Source organism: Cebus imitator, unplaced genomic scaffold (genome assembly GCF_001604975.1).
Source record: "Cebus imitator isolate Cc_AM_T3 unplaced genomic scaffold, Cebus_imitator-1.0 Scaffold265, whole genome shotgun sequence".
Lineage (NCBI taxonomy): Eukaryota > Metazoa > Chordata > Mammalia > Primates > Cebidae > Cebus > Cebus imitator.
In genome coordinates this window covers 1,083,205-1,091,959 of record NW_016107580.1, presented here as the reverse complement: position 1 = coordinate 1,091,959, position 8,755 = coordinate 1,083,205, and positions in this window count along the sequence as shown.

The following is an 8,755-nucleotide window of genomic DNA, read 5'->3' as shown; positions in this document are numbered from 1 at the left end:
AAAAAAAAAAAAAAAAAAAAAAAAAAAAAAAAAAAAAAAAAAAAAAAAAAAAAAAAAAAAAAAAAAAAAAAAAAAGAATATATTGTATCCATATGTAATACACACATAAGCTACTATATATAATCTTTATATATTTATATATAATATATCACATACTCTACAGATACAAACACAGTTGCCTTTAGTTGAGGAATCCCAAGACCCTTGTCCAGTCAGGGATGCTGCCCAGAGAAGTAAAACTGATTTCACTTAATATGCATGATACGATCCTGAAACTTTAAACAAAAAGAAATGTTTGTGTCCATTTTCCTTAGAAAGGTGAGGTGGGTGTGGTGGGTACCAGAGCTTAAATATTCTTTTGTATTATAAATGAATTGTGAGGATAGTGAATAGATGTATGTAACATAAATAAAAGACTATTTAGGATGATGACTATTTAGGTTGATGACAGACTAGATTACATCAGATTAGATAGGCACAGGAGGCTGGACAGAATGTGAACATGGATTGTTGATAGCTAGTTTTCTGTGAGCCAGGAAGAAAGCTCTCCCCAGACACCGAATCTGCTAGTACCTTGATGTTGGAGTTTCCAACCTTCAGAACTGCAAGAAATACATTTCTGTTGTTTATAAGCCACCCAGTCTGTGAATGTCCTGTTACAGCAGTCCAGACTACCTAAGACAGTTGGTGGAATTGCACTGAGAAATGAACAGCTGGATGATGGCTGTTTAGATTGGTGGATGTGTAAATTTTAGGTTACTGGATGGACAGCAAATGGAGGGATGAACGGCTTGATATCTTGTAGAAGTGGTGCCTCAAAGTCATTTGGAAAATTTGTTAAACACAGACTGCTGGACTCTACCTCCAGAGTTTTTTATTTGATAGATCTGTGGTGGGGCCTCAGAGTTTGCATTTCCAACAAATTTCCAGGTAATGCTAATACTCCTGGTCTAGAGACCGTCCTCTGAGAACCACTGCCCTGTGGTATGCCTGAGATTGTCCCATGCCAACATGGCATTGCCAAGCTGGAATGGAGGAATCTGGGGACTCTGGACTTAAGGATGTCATCCAGGAGGGCTCCAGGCATCCTGTCACTGGCAATGGGCTTCATGTCCACAATAGGCCTAGAGGCCCATGGCTCTTGTCCCAGGACTGTGGGGATGTGGCACCTTTGTTTAGGACATCATGGCCCATTATGGTCTGTCCAGTCATCTCTAACCCCTGCCATCCTCAACTAGGGTTGAATAGGGTCCATAAGGTACATGTACTTGGCCATCCAAGGGTGCTGGCCTTGACTGTGGGGCATATACAGCACTCAGAGGCAGTGCCACAGCCAGCCTAGTGCCCAGGAGCCAGCTTCAAAGGATTGGAGATGTTCACTCTGAACGCCACCCTGCTGAGGGGCCCTGGCAAGCCCTCTTGGTTTCTTAAAAACACTTTTCTGTTTGTTGTCCCTGTTTTCTCAGGCATTGTCAGCCTCTCATCTGAACAAGATTCTGCTCATCAACATTTAAACACACTTGAGTCTCCCTTACCATAAAAAACAAACAGAAGCGTCTTTCTTTGACTCCATGTCTTCCAGCAGCTACTGCCCCACTCTCCTCTCAATCCACAGTCAAGTGTCTCCAGAGCACTGTCTGTTTCCTCACACCTCACATGCCTCCTGTCCATGACAGCCTGGCTTCTACCTGCCTCACTTCACCAAAACAGCACTCCCTAAAATCACTGGTGAGGTGACCTTCAGGACACTAAATCCAAAGTGCATTTTTCTTTCTTTTTTTTTTTTTTGGTAGTATCCTGGAATTCAAGCATTTTTCATTCTCCTTTTTTTTTTAGATTTTCTAGCAGCATCCAAACATTCTCTTGCTTCTTGAAACACTCTTCTCCATTCCTTGCAAGGCACAGCATTCTTCTGGCTCTTTCTATATCTTCAGCTGCTCTTTCTCGTTTACCCTCTATTCCAGGTTTATTCTCCTTTACCTGGCCATTGAACATTAGTGTCCTTAAGGCACAGGCTGGGTTCTTTTTTTACTTAATACTCTTCCTTCTTGGCAGTTTTATCCATGTCCTCAGCTACCATCTACTTTTCTCCCTCCCAAATAAGTATCTCCAGTTTATTCCCCTCTGGATATCCAAGCGCTTAGCCTCTTCATTGAGACATCTCAAAGGTACCTCAGCCTCTAATGATCTAAGGCCAAACATAGGATATTTTCGCCTCCTCAACCCAGCCCTGGTCATCCTTTGTGTTCCTCATCTCAGGGAAAGGTAGTACCATCCACTCAGCTGAGCAACTCAGAAACTTAGCAGGCCCTTTGACACCTGTGTCCTCAGCCTTCATGGGCAAACCATCACCAGTATCTCTCCGTCTTACTTCTAAATCTCTCTTGACTCTGCAGTTTTTATCATCTTCACCATCCTATCCTAGTCCAAACCATCTCTTCCGTGAACCATTTCAGTTGCCTCTGAAGTGGTCTTTCCACTGCCCCTCTTGTGTCCCTCCAACCCATTCTCCATGTTGCAGACACTCTGCACATGGGTTCTGTCTCCTAGCTCAGAGATGGGGAGATGAATCGCCTGGAGGGGTAGGCCCTGCTCCGGGTCACAGCAGGGGCTGGGCCTTAGGCTTCCCTGCCCTACTCTCAGCCATGGCCCTTTCCAGGACAGGAAGGCAGGCCCACACATAGGCTCGAGGCCCCACTAGACATGCAGCTCAGCCAGGCCTCCCTGGGAATAGAGAAGAGGCTTTGAAATTTGCAGTATCAAGTTTCAGAAAACACAGGGTCAGGGTCAGCAGAGCAGCTGGTAGTGGGGAAGGCCAGGCCCAGCTAATTTCCTGTTAGAAGGGCCCAGAGGCTCTAGCCCCTCTCTGGGCTGGCCACAGGGGAGGAGATGCCGGGAATGGTTCACATTCTTCTGGCTGGGGCTGCCCTGAACCTCGGGGGACCTGTGGGGAGTGAGGAGGTGGATCGGCTGAGGCCAGAGTTAGGGGCTCTCCGTAGGGACCAGGCATCTGTTGTTCAATTCTTAGGTTTGGATGAGGCCAGGGACTGCAAAGGAGCTGCAAAAAGACTATTGCCCCTGTGAGAGCTGTAGGATAAATAAGCCTAACTTCACATTTTACAGATGAGGAAATAGGCTCAGACAGGGCCAGATCCTTACCAGGATTCTGCAGAGTGTTTCATTCTAAGCCCAGAGCTCCCTGTTTTTAATTGCCCAAGTCTGGATTTCCTGGAAGGCCTAGCAATGGCTGAGCTGTGTGATGGTGGGGGATAGGCTGAGCTGGGCTGGGCCTGGGCTCCTCCTGCTCACCTCCAGACGAGGAGATGCACTTCTTAGGTGCTCTAGCTGTGGGGTGGGTGGCCACGGTGTGGAGTGTGTATGAAAGAGCTAAGTTAGCTGTGGGCCCATCCCTCCTCTCCTTGGAGGGCTCAACCTCATCCTGTCCACAAGGAGAACTTTATGTCCTGGTGCAGTCTTCTGAGGGGTGAGGCAATCCTGGCTTTGAATGGCCCCTGTAAGTGGCCCAGCAGGCTGAGTGTGATGTAGGGGTCGGAGGTCCTCTGTATTCTTAATTCTTTGGTGCCAAGACTGGCCTGGATGACCTGTCAGGATTGGGAAGAAGAGCACAGGATGCAGTCAGACAAGCCTGGGTTCAAATCCCAGCTCCATCAGGCACTGCTGTGTGGCTTTGGACAAGGTCATTTAACCTCTTGAAATCATGGACTCCTCAGCTGTTAAAATGGGGAGGGACTATTTAACTTCTTTATCTAAGCCAAGATGTGTGATGGGAGTGGGTGTGTGACTTCAGGAACCCCTCCCAGATCCTGGAAGTGCTGCACATACCCTCTCTACCAGCTGCTCCCTCCCCAAGGAAGCATATGCCTGCTCCTGATATCAGCACGAGGGCCTGGCTGCCTCCTGCCTGGCCATCCTTTCTCTACTCCTGGCACTTGATTCTGAGGCTTGGGCCATTCTTAGATGTCCCATGCATCAACTTGGCAGTCTTCAACTGCCCCTCTCTCCCTTTATTCCCTCTGTCCCATCAGTTAGGCCATAAATCCTACAGATACCACCTCAGGCATGTCTCTGGAGCTCCCATGTCTATTCAGCCCAACTCCCTTCTCAGGTTGGGATAATTACAGCAGCTCCTCACTGGCCTGCGTTCCTCCCAGTCCCCTCTTGCCATCCTCACCAGGGAGATCTTCTAAAATACATGTCACAAACCTGACTTCTTTTCCTTGCTCCTCCTTGATTTCACCTTTGCCCAGTGATCTTATCCTTTAATACTTGGCCTATATGTCATTTACCCAGGAAGTCCTCTCTTACCCCAAGGCTGGGCTATGAGCTCCTCCCATGTTTCTGCAGGCTCCTACCTGCTCTCACCCTATCATAGCTCTGGTTACAACAGAAATCATATCTTGGAAAGTAGCTTATTTTACTAGGGGTCCAGAGTATCCAGGAGCAGGCATTAGCACAGAGGAAGGATCAATAACTCTATGTTGAATGAATGAAAATGGACAAACAAATGCATGTGAAGATGGACACATTGGTTTTGGGTGACTAGCTCATTCATTATAGGTTCCATCATACAGTTGTGGGAGGACATGTGCATGAGATTTGGAGAGGACATGTGCATGGTCAGGGCTTACCCTGATACCGCATATCCTAAAATGCTGGCCAGGAATGATTTTCAGTTGCCCCCCAACTGGTAAGTCTCAGGCTCCTAGTGTACGTCCTGTTCAGGTAAAGGCCAGTGATGGAGCTGTGGTAGACAAGTCCTATCCTCAGCTGCTAAATTCAGCTGCCCTCAGTAAATATGGTGTTAAGAGATTATATGGTTTGGCCGTGTCCCCACCCAAATCTCATCTTGAATTGTAGTTCCCATAATCCCCACATGTCATGGGAGGGACCCAGTTGGAGGTAATTGAATCATAGGGGCAGTTAACCTCATGCTGTTCTTGTGATAGTGAGTGAGTTCTCACAAGATCTGATGCATTTTGTTGTTGCTTTTGATGGAGTCTTACTCTTGTGCCTAGGCTGGAGTACAGTGGTACAATCTTGACTCACTGCAACCTCTGCCTCCCTGGTTCAAGGGATTCTCCTGCCTCAGCCTCCCGAGTAGCTGAGACTACAGGCACGTGCCACCATGCTCAGCTAATTTTTTGTATTTTTAGTAGAGATGGGGTTTCACCATGTTAGCCAGGATGGTCTCGATCTGCTAACCTCATGATCCGCCTACCTTAGACTCCCAAACTGCTGGGATTACAGGCATGAGCCACTGCGCTCGGCTGATCTGATGGTTTTATAAGGGGCTTTCCCCTTTTTTGCTCAGCACTACTTGTGCTGCCACCATGCGAAGAGGACATGTTTGCTTCTTCTTCTGCCATAATTGTAAGTTTCCTGAGGCCTCCCCAGCCATGCTGAACTGTGAGTCAATTAAACCTCTTTATAAATTACCCAGTCTTGGCTATGTCTTTATTAGCAGTGTGAGAATGGACTAATACAAGAGAGGTCACCAAAAACAGGTGGAATCCAGGCGGTCGGTGGGCCTATGTCAGAAACAGTCTGCATGCGTAAGTGCCAATATCATTAGGGTGTGGTATATGTGTGAACATATATGCCCTTCTTTGTGTTGCATGTGTGAATGTCCCCCTCAGCCTTGCAGCAGCTTCCTCTGCATATCACATTGCACCTCTGCCCCTCTGTCTCACTCTTACCTCTCCCTAGGCCATTCCCCATCCAATTTCCTTACTCTGAGCTCCTGCCCCCTGTACACAGATATTGCATGAGTACAATGTGATTGCACGAATCACTGTGGTTCATTATATAGCCCTATTAGTTTCCTATTGCTGTTGTAACACATTACTACAAATTTAGCAGCTTAAAACAATACCGATTTATTCTTACTCTTCTGGAGACCAGAAGTCCAGAATGGGTGTTACTTGGCTAAAATCAAGGTGTTGGCAGGGCCATGTTCATTTCTGAGGCTCTGAGGGAGAATCCATTTTCTTGCTTTTACTAGCTTCCAGAGGTTGCCACATTCCTTGGCTCACATCCTCTTTCCATCTTCAAGGCCAGAAATGGCTCATTAAGTCTTTCTCCTATTGAGATTCCTATCGGATCTTTCTCCGACATTTGCTTCTGCCTCCCACTTCCACTTATAAGGACACTTGTGATGACATTGGACCCATCCAGGATAATGTCTTGAGGTCAGCTGATCAGCAACCTTAATTTCACCTGTAACCTTAATTCCCCTTTGCCATGTAAGATGACATTTTCACAAGTTTCAGGGATTACAACATGGACATCTTCTGGAAGAGGGGGGATTATTCTGCTTACAACAAATAGTCTGTGTCTACTTTAGATTGTGAGTTCTTTGGGACCTGAACTGTACTGTACTTATCCAGAGATTTCTTAGGAGCAGTTCAGTGCCCAGTATGCACTAGATGTTTCAACCAACAATTTATTGATAATCCATTTTTTTGCTGGATACTTTCACACATATCATTTCTGTTTTTATCCTAATTTACAGATGAAGAAAATGAGATTTAGAGGAGTTAGGAACCACCCAAGGCCAGAAAGCCTGTGGCAGAACCAGAAATTTCAATGTATACCAACTTTAGTATAGAAAATGCTGACACCTTTGTTCCCGTAGATGTAGAGCTCCAAAAGAGATAAATCCCTAGACCCTTGATATTAACCATGAAAATCCATCTATTTCAGGCTGTGGGGATCATTATAATCCAGTGGTCCCAGCTGCTCTGATATCTATTGCTGTTTGTACTGAGGCTAATGACTTCCAGCCAATGACTAAGGCAGGTCCATTCTTGGGATATGCAAAACTCCCTTGGCAGACTTTTTTTGTTTTGTTTTTTGAGATGAAGTCTTGCTCTGTCGCCCAGGCTGGAGTACAATGGTGTGATCTCTGCTCACCACAATCTCCACCTCCTGGGTTCAAGTGGTTCTACTGCCTCAGCCTCCTGAATAGCTGGGATTACAGGCATGTGCCAACATGCCTGGCTAATTTTTTTGTATTTTTAGTAGAGACGGATTTTCACCATGTTGGCCAGGCTGGTCTCGAACTCCTGAGATCACTCTTGTGATCAGCCCACCTTGGCCTCCCAAAGTACTGGGATTACAGGCATGAGCCACTGCACCTAGCCTTTTCTTTGTTTTTTTGAGGTGGAGTCTCACTCTGTCACCTAGGCTGGTGTGCAGTGGCACAATCTCTGCTCACTGCAACCACTATCTCTTTGGTTCATGGGATTCTCCTACCTCAGCCTCCCAAGTAGCTAGAATTACAGGCGTGTGCCACCATACTCAGCTAATTTTTATATTTTAGTAAAGATGAGTTTTCATCATGTTGACCACACTGGTCTCGAACTCCTGACCTCTGGTGATCCACCTGCCTCGGCCTCCCAAAGTGCTGGGATTATAAGTGAGAGCCACCAAGCCTGGCCTGACAGCCAGTTTTAGCACCAGAACTCCCCAGTGACCTTGCAACTCTCTTAAATGTGTACTGCAGCCTAAGACTTTGCCATCTAACCTTCCTTCCCTCTCTCTTTCATAGTGGTCCACCCCTTCATGGTCTGATAGCCCTCCCAACCTCTCTGGCCTCCCTGTCCATTGTTCCTGATAGGTGCTTCTCTTAGAAATGAATGGTTCCATATCTGAAAATTAGCTTAGGTTTGGGAACCATTGACTAAAGAGGTGGCCAGGTCTCTAAGAAGAAGGGCCTTGCAGAATTGCAGCAAGTATATATCATGATGATTCCTTCATTCCCCCCCACCAAAGGGACCTATGGCCATTTAGGTGATGATTCACTAGAGAAATGGGGATAGCAAGACATTCTGAGGCATAGTAGATGGAGGTTTGAGTTGACATTAACACTTGGAGCTCAAAGCATCATCATGGCCCCTCTTTAAGAGGCCTTTTGGAGATGACTGTGATGTGATATGGCAGAAGAGTCTAGGGGACATTCAAAGGCCCTAGACTCTTCCTAGAGACCAATGCTGAGCCCCTGAAATGGCACTATTCCTTGAGACCAACTCATCACTTGGGGCAAGTCAACTGCATCAGGCCCTTTCCATTCTGGAAGGGACAATGATTCATCTTTACAGGGATAGAAACTTATTTTGGGCATGGAATTGCCTTTCCTCACCACAGAGCCTTACTTAGCATCTCTTTCCAGAGACATACAGAATGCCTGATCCAAAGGCATGGAATTCCACACAGCATAGCACTTAACTGGGAGACACTATAATAGGAAGGGTCCTATTGAACCTATGGTTTGTGGTTGCCACAGACCACAGACACTTGGGATTCTTTATGATCAGAAACCAGCAGACAAGAAGAATAGTCATCATACTAGCAGGGTTAACTGACCCTGATCAACAGGAAGGGGCAAGGCTGCTTCTGCATAATGGGGCAGGAGGAATGTGTGTGGAGCCCGTGTGATCCACTGGGCACCTCCAGGTACCCCTACTGTAATTGTGAAAGGATGTGCAGCAACCCTGAGAAGGGTTTGATTATTTAGCATTTATCCCCTCACCTTCTCTCCCCTCCCCTCACCCCTAGACTAAAGGTTTGGGTCACACCACCAGGTAAGCAACCAACATCTGAGGAGGTTGTTGAAGCTGAGGGGAATTCAGAATAGATAGTTGAAGAGGGAGAGGATGAATGCCAGTTATGGCTCCAAGATTAACTTCATTGGTAGGGGCTGTAGTTAGTCCCACAGGCCTCCTGCTTTATTCTG